Source organism: Ambystoma mexicanum, chromosome 12 (assembly GCF_040938575.1).
Source record: "Ambystoma mexicanum isolate Mex_15411 chromosome 12, UKY_AmexF1_1, whole genome shotgun sequence".
NCBI lineage: Eukaryota > Metazoa > Chordata > Amphibia > Caudata > Ambystomatidae > Ambystoma > Ambystoma mexicanum.
Window position 1 is genome coordinate 883017249 of NC_090936.1, and position 13413 is coordinate 883030661.

Sequence of the window (13413 nt, forward strand, 5' to 3'; positions counted from 1 at the left end):
GGATGCAGCAAGAGAAAGAGAAAGAGACAAAGATGAAGAAAAAGATCCAGAGAAAGAACAAGAGATAGAAAAAAGCAGAGAAAGGCGACAAAATGAAATCAGTGAGAATAACAGGGGGCATATGCTCCATGAGAAAAAAGAGACAAAGAGAGGAAGCGAAAGAAAAGAGAAAGGAGCTTAGAAAGACTCTGCAATGAAGTTGATAAGATAATGAGAAAGAATACTCCCCCAGACCAGGTAGAGGAAGAGGTGGTCATGCAAAGAAGGATTGGCAATCTATACAGGAGCAGAAAGGATAGTGGTATACATAGGGTAAAAAAGAGTACAGGAGGGTTCCAACAGAGGGGAGAAAGAAGCATAATGAAGAAGCTAATGATTGAAACTGCACAGAGAGGACAGAGACGACGATGAAAGTGATGAAAGTGATGATTCAATGTTTATTGATGAAGGTAGAGGTGAAGTAGAAGAGGCGGCACAAGCCCCTTCTACAGGTCTAGGACAGGAAAGGAGAAAAGAGGGTTAGGATTGGAAGAATCAGAGAGATATCGGAGCCCGTTCAAAGTTCCGAGCTCCTGAAAATGCGATCAAAAAGTTTAGTAGATAGAACACCTTATGTGAATAGGTTGAGATATGTACCAGGACAAAAGAAAATTATTCTGGCAGATGCGATACCAAAGACATAGAGGCCAACTGTATTTGGGAAGGACCCAGGGTTCACACAATTCCTATTGTTAGAGAAAGGAGGGGTACTGCCATAATATGTACCATGGCCACAAATGGATACACATATTTTGATTTGTAAATTGCGAACCCTGACATCAGGAGCAGGAAAGTGGACTTATGAATTGGAAAGAATGACATCGGGAATGGCTTTAGTGGTAGGTGACATAAAAAGCTTGCTTGCAGCCATAGTAGGGGAGAGGGCAGATGGCATTTGGAAGCGAGTGGGCTATCACGGAGTCACAGCCCAGGGCACTCAACATGACTGAGCAGCCTTAAACAATTGTAGAGCTGACATATTGAGGGCCCTTGGGGTTCAGCATACAGACTAGTCAAATATGAGTGTAATCATGACACACAAGATACGTGATGAAGAAGATCGGGTTGCTTAAATTCAAGAAATTCAGGAAAAATGGCTGTTCAAGATGAGAGTGGCATGGGACAAAGATATAACTATATTTTTTATAAATAATGTCAGGACTTGTCGGAAATTGTGCTCAGTCAACGGAAAAAGATTGTGGGATTGGAAGATTACAGCAGGAGGAAGACAGAAAAAAAGTTGAGGAAAGAAAGCTATAAGAGGCAAAATTAGTTCAGAAAAAATGTCCACGTTTTCAGTGGAAGTGGCAGTGTTAGCGAGCAAGTGGGAAGGATTTAACATACAAGGGATGCAGCAGGTACAGCCTATGGCCAACGTCCATTTTGCAGGAAGAGGAGAGTATAATTACTTAGCCCGCGGATGAGGGGAGTACACCTAGAGGCAGAGGGTTTGGATTTCAGGCTCCACATGGAGGAGGATTTAATGGGGGACCACATAGATTTGGAGGACAGACACAGCAATGCTGGACATGTGGAAATATTGGGCACATTTCCCACATATGTAGGAGCAGGGGAAGAATGCAACAGAATTGGCTGGCAGTTGATCCAAGAGGGGGAAAATGTACCCTTTCCACCTTGTACTGCAGATCTGCCTGTTTTATTATGCGTAAATATCACACACAGTATAAAACACAAGCGCCACAAATGCAACAGGCACCAATGCAAGCTCAGCAAGCCCCAATGCAAACACCGCAGGCACTGATGCAGGTACAAGCACCGACACAACATAATACAGTGTTGCCGTTTAGCGCAAACATATTGCACGAACACCTACCCCTAGAATAGAGGTTGCAACATTAGTGGGAGGGAACCCTTTCACCAGCACAGGACTGAACATATATCTGCAATATGACTGCCCACAAAAAGACCTGATGTTTTCCATCCTATCAGTTACACCAGACCCACACGAGGATCCGAGAGTTGGGGTAACCATAGGTGACAAAACATTTTCCTTCCTTTTAGATACAGGGCGACTCAATCCTGTGTTAGAGAGGGGACATTTTCAATGTCAGGCAATGCCATGAAAGCACAAGGCTTTTCTGTGGCGATGACTATGGTTCCTTTTACAGACGTCTTACTTATAACTATTGGGGAACATAACATGTCTATGCTATTACTGTACTCCCGTAAAACGCCAGTTAACATATTAGGAAGAGACTTGATGAGCAAATTAAACATGAACGTTTCATTTACAGACCAGGGGATAATATGTTCCACCATAAGAATTCAGTATGTAAATGCACAGGAATTCATAATGGTATTCTATGGTCAGAAAGTGCAAACTGGTGTGCCATTAGATCCGGAAGTATTCCTTTATGGGGTATGCATATTGTTAGCATGGCTTTCAAGAATACATGGCAGACTATTACGATTACCTACAGAGTTTTTCTTTTGACCAGAAGTATCCATGGATGAGAAAGGCTAGACAATCACAATAGAGTTAGAAGCAGCAATAGTGAGGGAGCACAGAGTAATTTTACACGGCTTTGATGACGAGGGAATACATTGGAGAACAGTGATAGCTCTTGATGAAGAGCATAGCCTGTCTGACCTAACATATTAGGATCTATTCACAGATGATGACTCAGATGTAGAAGTCATGTTTAACATAAGGCTTACATATCGGCTAAAAATTGAAAGCAGAGAAGTGCCCAAGAGAATGTCACTGATAAAAAAGTACTGTCCTTTTTTCTCCAGGAAGATATGGCAAAGGTACAGAGCACATTGTGGACTAGCAGTCCATTCAATATGACGTTGGCCTAATGGAGGGAATGGGGCAGTCAATTTTAAATTAAAGCCAGGAGCTATTCTGCCTCGAGTGAGACAATACCATATGTCAAACGAAGCTGACAAGGGTATTTATGACACCAGTGCTGCTCTAATGCGACAAGGAATATTATCAGAGTCTCTGTGTAACACGGCTGTGTACCCAGTGAAGAAAGCAGCAGGGGAGCCATTGAGATTTATTCAGGACCTCCCCCACCTGAATAATATTGTTGAAGCAGAGTTCCCATTGTCTCCAAACCCAGCCACAATACTGTGTAATATCCTGTCCAAAGCCAAATATTTTTCAGTGATTGATTTAAAGAATCCCTTCTTTTCAAGCCCACTTAATGAGGAATCTCAGTATTTGACCTCATTTATCAAATTGCGTGACCAAGTCAAAACATACTCGTTTACCCGAAGGGTAATGCGAGTCACGTTCGGTCTTCAACCTGGTGTTACAGATGGACCTTGGAAATATACAGATTGACAGTGCAGTAATATTGTAGGTGGATGACATTTTGGTTTGCAGTGAGACAGAGGATGAGTGTAGGAGAGACTCAATACATTTGATGACAGTATTGGCAGAGAAACGATACTAGGTTGACAAGGAAAAGATGCATATTGCCAGGAAGAAGTCCTATATATAGGTCAGTTAATATCACAGGAGGGGTGAAAAGTGACACCCGAAAGAGCAGAGGCAATCAAGAAAACAGCCAGATCAGACACAGTTAAGGGATTACAGCAATGCCTGGGCCTTTGTAATTACTGCAGAGCATGGGTCTATAGCCCATACATAAGGCCACTTTTAAAAGGACTCAAAGAGGCACAAAGGGACAATAGTGATATTGCCTGGACAGATGAGATGATAGATGCTTTAGATGAACTGAAATTAGCAATCAGCACAGCACCTGTGTTAGGGATCCCCAATTATAATGAAGAATTATTTGTATTCTCACATTCAAATGGAATAGTGATGATGGCTGTTCTCGGTCAATGGACTACCATGGGTCACAAGCCGCTAGAATTTTATAGTGGGATTTTAGACACAGTGATGAGAGGACATTACCCATGTGAACAGGCGCTGGTGGCAGCGCCTTCATGATTTAGAAATCTGCCAACATTAGGATGGGCTGCATAGCTACATTCTTTGTTGAACATATCCTGTTTGCGATTCTTGAAAAGCCTAAATGCACATTGACCACACAAAGAGCTTTGGGTTATAAGGTAATCATCTGAAACCCATCGATCAAAATTGTCAGGTGCAGAATAGTGAACCCAGCTAAATTCATAGCAAAGCCAGTAAAAGAAGGAGACAATGTGCATGACTGTGCTAAATATACTGAATATTATGATGAAATACCACACTTCAAGAAACATGCCTGAGAAGGGGGGAAAATTATTTGTATTGATGTTTCTCATCGATTGATCAGGACATGGGTGAGAGACACAGTGGTATTGCTGTGGTAAAAGCAAGACAAAATGACACTTTTGAAACAGTGATTAGTGCGAGATTGACATTGCATTTTTTGGCACAAGCAGTAGAATTGGTAGCGCTGATTTTGGCACTTGAAATGCATGAAGACGTGGCAATAACAGTGTATTCCATCTCCGCCTACATGGCATCAACAGTGCACACAGTATTGTCAAGCTGGAAGAGATGGGGCTTCTTACATGCAGATGGCATTCCAGTGCAGCCTGCAACACTATGGGACTGGCTCACGTGTTAACGCAGCGGCCAATTAAGCAGCAAAAAGAGCAGCATACTTTCCCAAAATATCTGAATTTGACACAGCACTGTACAAATACACACGTGTATACAACATAGTAATGAAGGAGGAGTTTAATATGTTGCCTATATCATAGATTGTAGAGTTATAGGGAAGAGCCCCATAAGAAGAGCAAGAATTATGGAAGAAAAGGGGGTGCCCATTGTCCCCCTTAGATGCAATGTGGTGCCAGGACAGCACTGGAAACCAGTTATGCCTCTAAGGACTCCCTAAAATAGCATTAGATCAACTGCATTACCCTTTGCCTTGCAGCAATAGTCTCACAAGATTAGTTTATTCTAAACCTGGCAGAGCAGGTTGCAGATTTCCTAGTGAATTTTCTTATATGTCAACAGTGTACTGCTGGGCACACTTTGTGAACAGTGAGAGGACCAAAACTCTATCCTACTGGACCATTTCTGTATTTGCATATTTATTATGTGGATGTGCTCCAAATTTGTAATGGCTACAGATATGTGTTGGTAGTCATATTTCCCTTTTCCTGATGGGTCAAGGCCAGCCCATGCATACATCCTGATGCTACATGTGCAGCGAAGTTCTACATATGTGAGGTATTTCCAAGTTGTGGAGTGTGTGAGGTGCTTAGATCTGATAATGGACTACATTTTGTATTTTTTTTAAATGTATTTAAATTTATAAAGCACACAACAGCCCTGGGGCATGGTGGCGCTGTTACAGATCACTAGCTCGGTACAGTATACACGAAGAGATAATACATAATACAGATCGTAGTGGTATGAGCCATTGTTACAGAATCATGATGAAGTATTTGAGAACATTATTCTCTTGTTGGGTTTTAAGCATATGTTTTCCTACTCTTACCACCCACAAGTGAACAGTGTTTGTGAACACCTCAACGGGCTCCTAAAAGAGTATGATGCAAAGCTAAATTGGCCCTGAAGAAAGGATAGCTTCATTGCCTGCTGTAATAAATCTAATGGGATTATCACTAAAACCCAGGTATGGGCCCCCTTTCATGTGGCATGGGGAAGGCAGCCGCTACCAGATCCTGACCCTGGGGGCTGTTACATGTGAGGATCACATGGGAGGGGACTCATATCAGGGATAATTGGTGACCATTTTAACTCATGATAACACTATTCCCCATGAAGCATTGTGGCATACTGTAAAGTAGAGCAAACCGATGAAACTGCTATGTAAACCATTGTAGGCTTCAAGATCCATAATGCCTGTGGTACTGGGATGAGGAAGAAGGACCCAGAGTCAATGAGGATCAGAGGTGCTATTGAACAGTATGCATGGTTTAGTTGTTGTAGAGCAAGGCACCTGAGTGGGACATTTAAATCCCAGAATGAGCTACAGTTTGAGAGAGACGCGGAAGGGGTAGTAGAGGCAGAAGAAGTCCAGAGTTCTGGGATTGCAGCAGAAGCATAAGGAAGAGCCCCAGCTGCAGCCAGCGTGGGAGAGAAGGTGTGCGGTAGTGCATACAGCAGGAATCAGCGTCTTGGACAGCAATGGGAAGACAAACGCAGCTGTCCTCCCAACCCGACGTGTGCTGCTTCAGTGTGCGGGAGGACGTGGAGGCTCAATGGAGCTGGCAGACCTCTGTAAAAGAGTCATGCAGAATGCTGAAGTTAAATGGGAGCTGGCAACAGAGTGGGCAGAACAGAGAAGGTCTACAGCAGCAGAAAGCGAAGCATAGACATGAAGGAGACTGGTGAGTTGGCCTGAAGTTAAAGGTGACCCCCGGGCACTCCAAGCAGGACATTTGGCAGTAACCAATAATTTTGAATACCGATAACATAAAATAAAGAGCCGACAAGAGCACAATTCCCCTTTTATGGGATACCATCTTGGGGAAACCTGTAATCCACATTACCAAGAGTCAAGAGACTATAAAAAGATGCAGACAGTGTTCGGCCCTCCTCACATGGGATAACGATGCTGGAGAACCTTGGAACAAATATTGCCACTATTGAGTTTTTTTCCTGGCAGCCCAGTAAACCAGGAAAGGGATCAGTAGTAGTTAGTCCCAGCAGGCAATTATACAAGGAAAGGAGAAGATGTTTAGAAGAAGTGTGGTTATGGCAAAACGTTGTGGTAGAAAGAGCTTGTTACCTCTGTTATCAATTTGACAAACTGTTGCATCATCAAAAGAAGTTGCTGTGCTATCCTGACAAAGTATTCAATGTTAAGAATAATTGTGATATACTAATAATTGCTTTGCATCCTGAGGAAAACAATTGCCTTGGTTCATTAACTAGTGTGTTGTGAGAGAGACATTTGACTTACCAAGAATGATGTTATGGAGGAGAACAATTGCTTTGATTTTTGAACAAGTGTTTGTGAAAAAGACATTTACTTTACCAAATGTAAGGACGCAGTTCAGGAAAATGACATGTTGTGTTGAACTAAACAGAACTTTGTTGAATCCAAACTTTTCCAAGAGTATTCCTGAATTGATCAAGGGAATGGGAGCCCAGCCCTGGTTGCAGGGAGTGCTATCTGAAACCTATAAGTTTGAACTTTTAAACTGTTGTGTTGAATTGAAGATAGCCAAATATTCCTTTTGTAATTTGTTGTATTAGTGTGAGGGTCACAGACTTTTTGGCCACTAGGTCATCTTTCTTTAATGATAGTTTGTTAGTTAGGGACATCCTTGTTAAGGTAGGTAAATATAGGCATTTATCTCACCCCTTTTTCATTTTATTAAATGACAAACATTGAGAAAACTATACATTTGTGTCTAGCTCACATTTCTGACTCCTCAAATATGTTGTTAGAGTGGGATACAAATTGGGGGACCCTTAAATTTGAGAAACATAGTAAAAGAGCCTCTGATCCCACCATTGCTACTGAACAATCTATAGGATTTGATATATTTAGTAATAGAGGCGAATTACTTCAACCAGTAGTTCAGATCAGATCAATGATATCCACAGACTTGTCTCTTGTCTCCCCCCATGGCACTTATATCAGGCTCACCTCTAGGTGCGGCCTGGCCTGGTCTGGCATGGCATGGCGCTATGGCTTAGATTTATTGGCTGGAGCGATTAACCCTGATTATTGGGGGGATATCAAAGTCCTGATGCAAAATAACAGGGAAAAGTACTATCAAACTACAGCAGGGGATATTGGAGAAGGCTCTGTTTCCAAAACCCCAAGAATTTGAGAACAGTGATAAAACTGAGAGAGGGACTCAGGCTTTTTAAGAAGAAGTTGTAGAACTTCCTCCTGAATCAGTAATTAAACCTATCCCCAAGGTTATTCTGAATTTAGCTTTTGCTCAGAGAAATGATTCCTTGTTAGCAGAGCCATTTCTTCAGGTATTTGCCAGAAGAGAAAGAAAGGGAAAAGAATGGGCCATATTTTTTTCTAAAGTCTGGACTGTTATATAGGGGAGATGTTAGACTAGAGGGTGTTGCAAATCATGGTACCTAAAAAACATAACAATATTGCTTTAGAAATTGTTCACTCTCCTTTAACAGGAGGACATCTGGGAACCACAAAAACTCAGGTGCAAATTGTGAACCAATTTTACTGGCCAGGGATGTATGCTGATATAAACAATGTTATCAGTACTTGTGCCTTATGTCACAAAACTAGTACTCAAATTCCTCCTCCAGGTCCCTTACAGCCTTTGCCAATTATAGATGTACCTTTTTCCAGGATAGGTATGGATATAGCGGGTGCTCTAGAAACCTCAAAACCAGGTTATTGATATATACTGGTGATCTAAGATTATGTAACCCATTGCCCGAGGCATTTCCCTTATGGAACAATACTTCACAACAGATCTTAAAACACCTACTTCCTTTTCTTCCCTAGAATTGGGTTTTCAAAAGAGATTTTGACCAATCAGGAATCCGTGTTTATGAGTAAACCTATGACTGAGGTGAAGGAGATCCTCTAGATTCAAATTTTACATGCCTCCATTTACCATCCCCAAACTGATGGTTTGGTGGAAAAATTCAATCAAACTTTGAAAGACATCTTTAAAAAGTTATTAGAAGCAGATGGAAAGAATTGGGACAGTATGATACATTGGGCCATATTTTCCATTCAGAAAATACCTCAGTCTTCTACTGGAGTCTGCCCATTCAGGATATTGTAGGGGAGAGAACCAAGAGATGTACTGGATATGTTACGGGAAAACTGGGAAGAGAGAGAGCTACTCTGCCCTTATCTCAAACCACTCAGCGATTGAAGGAACGTACAGCAGCAGTTCCAGCTATAGTAAAGACTAATATGGCCAAAACCTGAGAACATCCGAAAGAATACTATATTAAGAAAGTAGTGAGAAGATTTCTTTCAGTGGGTCAAAAGGTACTGGTTTTATTTCCTTCCTCCGAAAACAAAAGGCTCTCCAACTATCGGATCTCACAACCTGATCCAAAGATTAAAACTCACATCTATCATATTAACTTTCTTAAAGAGTGGAGAGACAATCCTATTCAAGACACTTCAGGAAGGTTAACCAGTCTATTGACTGATGAAAATGACACTAACAAGTTAATATCTCCAGATCTGACACAAAACCAAAAACAAGATTTAATGGACCTCCTACAACAGTTCCCTGATGTATTCAGAACGGAACCAGGGAGATTTAAGGCAGTGTACCATTGTATTTGTACCCCTCCAGGGAAAATTGTACATCTAAAGCTTCACCGAATTACTGATAGTAGGAAGGGAATTATTCAAGAAGAGTTACAAGCCATGTAGAACACTGATATTATCGAGCCATCCCAAAGCCCTTGGTCCTGTCCCAATGTGTTGGTCGCTAAACCCGACCAATCATGGAGATTTTGTATTTACTTTAGAAAGGTTAATGACGTATCACAATTTGAAAGTTACCCCATGCCTAGGATAGACAATCTTATTGACAGGTTGATGGGTGCAGTATACTTTTCCACAAATGATTTGCCCAAAAGATATTAGCAAGTTCAAGTCAATCCAGCCGATAAACCAAACTCCTATCGGTCTATTTCAATTCAGGTTTTTACCTTTTGGCTTACATGGGGCCCGGCCACCTTCCAAAGACTGATGGATCAAGTTCTTCCACCATATGCTTCTTTTTGTGGAAATTAAATTAATGATATTATCATCCACAGTAAATCATGGCAAGAACATATGTCCCATTTATATATGGTGACCCAAGCTCTAAGGAAAATTGAACTCACTGCCAATCCAAAGAAATGTCAACTAGCCAGGTCCACAGTCAGATATTTAGGCTTCTTTGTAGGGAATGGGTCGGTTCAGCCCCAAATTGAAAAGGTTAGCGCCATTGAAGAAACCATGGCCCCTACGATCAAGAAAGAAATAAGGGCCTTTCTGAACTTAGTCAGCTATTATAGGCGATGAATTCCTAACTTTGCATCCATAAAATCCCTTCTAACAGACACGTTTAGGAATGGAGAGCTCCAGAAACTTAACTGGCGCCCTAGGGATCAATTGTCTGTTGATAAATTGAAGCATATCTTGTGTAGTGGGCCTGTCTTGACAGTGACAAACTTCAACAGAGAATTTATTCTATAGACTGATGCATCACATACTTGTTTAGGAGGCGTTCTCTCACAATGCCATGATGGTATAGAACATCCTATCCCCTATATCAGTAGGAAGCTATTTTCTTGAGAGAAAAACTATGCTACTCTTGAACTTGAAGCCTTAGCTATTAAGTGGGCCTTGACCTATTTAAAATACTACCTTACGGATAGGAAGTTCTGACTTGTTACAGATCATACCTCCCTTAAATGGCTAAGCCTTCAAAAGGACACTAACGCTAGAGCCATGTGCTGGTTTTTGGATATACAGCCCTACTGCTTTTCTGTTGAACATCAGAAAGGGAAAGAACAGTGTAATGTATATAACCTTTCGCTATTTCCAATAGAGGCTGTGAAAACCAGTGAACTGAAAAATAGCGGTCACAGACCTCTCTTCCGCTACTCCCACTCTGGCTCATAGTTTGATGACATGTCAGTTGCTCAGGGTTGGTCACTGTAAGGCCAACCAATCAGAACACTAGATAAACTACGTCCTATCATGTATTTTATTAACCAATAGTATATTTTTATGATGATGTCTTTTTATTGTTGTACATTTAGAGGTGCTCTCAGGAGGAGCCATCAGGCAAGCACTAACCAATCGGATGTTTAACCCTTATACAATGTATATGTACTTGTCTCTACTAACCAATCCCCTCATGCCATAGGTTTAAGCAAAATGTGATGTCATTAATGATGGTGATCTTTGTTATAAGTTGTTATTGACAATAAGCTTGCTGAGAGTTATGTCTTGTTTGCTTGCATGCTGTCCCTGCTTTATTTTGGATATTAATAAAGCTGGGTTTTGCCTTTCCCTTTGACTATTTCTGTCATTAGGTTTGGGATTTCCCAGCCTCTCATCCTCTGCCTCTTCTGGGGTTTTCCAGACCATCTTAACAAAACAGTACTGCTCTTCAGCCAGGATCTCAGTAGATTCAGCCTAAGAAGAGGTTCTAGTATAAATAAGTCTGCCAAACCTTTTGGCTGGTAGTCAATCTAGGAGATCGAACAGTAGCAGTGTGACTCGACTTGTCACCCTTCTTAAAGATGGGTACCACAATAGGCTTCCCCCAGCTCACCAATAAATAATGTTCTTGAGCAATTACATTAAAGATTCATGTAAAAAGGTGGGCCCAAACCATAGAAGTAAAGTTAAAAATAACCAACGATACTAAGCCACCAACCAGGGATTTATTATTTGCCAAAGAAGATAGAACTTGTTGAACTTCGACACATGAAATCTCAATGGGTTAACCTTCATTCTGCACTAATTAATTATATGGTTCAAGTTGGCTCAGAAAAATATTATCTTCAACTTGGGCCAAGAAATTGTACAATAAAGTAAAAAAATTGCTGTGGCCCAAAACCACTTGAAAGTTTACCATAAACTACATGCTCAAGCTCTAACCAAGCCAAGCGCTGTCAGATCTTTTTTGTCTCTATCATTGATCTTTTATATTTTTCCTTGCGTTAGTGATTACAGATGTATGAGCCCTGTAGGACTCATGGATGAGTCCTAAGGGTCTTTTTAAAGGCTGATTTGTAGGTCCATTGTTCTTGTTCTTTGTTGTGCCCCCTTCCTTTTGTGTCCCTCCAGTGCCTCCCTCCTGTCTGCCCCCCCTGCCTGACCCTCCCTCCCCACCCTCCTGCCTGGGCTCCCCTCTCCCTACGCCCCTCTTTCCTCCCCACATCCCCTATGGTGCTTTCAGTCTCACCTGTCTTTTCTTACTGATTGTCTATCGACTATCCTATCCCTCCACTAAGTCTGGCAGGAAGAAGCTCAAAAGGGATATCCTGTTCTCCAACCCAGGCCTCCCTATCGCTGATACCTATACCAGTGCTTCCTCCAGACAGACCCTTACCAACATCCTCTTTGTCATTCCCTCTCCAGGCCTATGGACCCCCAATATGGTCTCTGTTCTCTCTCCTTTTTCCTCTTCTCCCATTAATGGTAGCACCCGGTGGGAGCCCCTCCTGGCCCCATTCCACTCCTTTAAGACCGTCATTAATGTCTACATATATGGCACCGTTTTGGTCGAGGGCCCCCAGGCCAATTTCCTCCTCTTTGATAGACGGTTCCCGCACCTTATCAACTTCCTTTCCTCTCCTGCTATCCCTTCTTACCCCTCTCTGGCTCCTATGTCACCTCCTTCCTCTGCCACCTCTTTGGCACCCGCTGCTGCTTCTCTGTCCACCGTGTTACCTCACTCCGCTCCCACCCCTCTGGCACTCTCTTCTCCCTCTCTGACTGCCTTGCCTTCTCTTCCTTCCTCCTCTTTCCATCCTCGGGCACCTCCAACACTTCTGCAGGTTGCACCTCTGGCCTGTACCCCTCCCCAGAGGTCATTAAAATGTGGCAACCTGTGCCACATCAACTCTCGTTCAGCTGTCAAACACTCCTCTGACATCTGCCATATCCTGGAAGAGCTTGATTTGGATGTACTCGACATGGATGGCATTTGGGGGTGACGAGGGGTGGCAGCTGTCACCCCTGAGGTCCCCCTTGCTACCTATGTGGTCTCCTTTGCACCACTAAAAAACGTTAAAGAAATAGATTTTTTCATTTTTTACGAATGGAAACTCCTTGGCTGTGGCCAGCGCCATGTGGCTTTTTGTTTCTGGAGTGGCTGTCTTTCTTGTTCAGGCCTCTTAAAAGAAAACAGGGGGTTCCAGAAGTGTAATACTTTGAGCAATGACCCTTAATCAGAAAGAATAGGAATAACAACTAATGTGTCTTTCTGGAATTCTATGAAATAACTGCTAGACTCATTAAAGGTTTATTTCAGGCACACTTCAGGGGGTGAGTGACTGATTTAGTCTGTTCTTAAACGCCTCAAATTAACAATGCAGATAAAAACTTCCAAAAAGCATTTAGAGTAGAATAAGCATCCATTTCGGACTACATATTTTGCTTTTCGCAAGTTGCAATTATAGCATGTTTTTTTCTGCTGGTGTCTCTGTTATGATCAGCACAAGACATTCCATCTCGGTGTCCTCGGTCACATGAAAAAATCCTTGTGCCTCAAAGCGTGTGTGCAGTGAAGAAATGTTTGACAATAGCACATAAATTGGCCCTTAATTTCATTGTGCCACAATTAATGCTATGTTGTAATATGCCTCTCTTTCCTATTTCCCTGGCATGCTGTTCAGGATGTTTGTTTGCATCTATCAGAGAAAGAGTGCCCAGAGTATGGGATGCTCTGTGAGTGCACGTCACTCGCCGCTCTTATCTACACTCATACAGTGTTATGAACCCT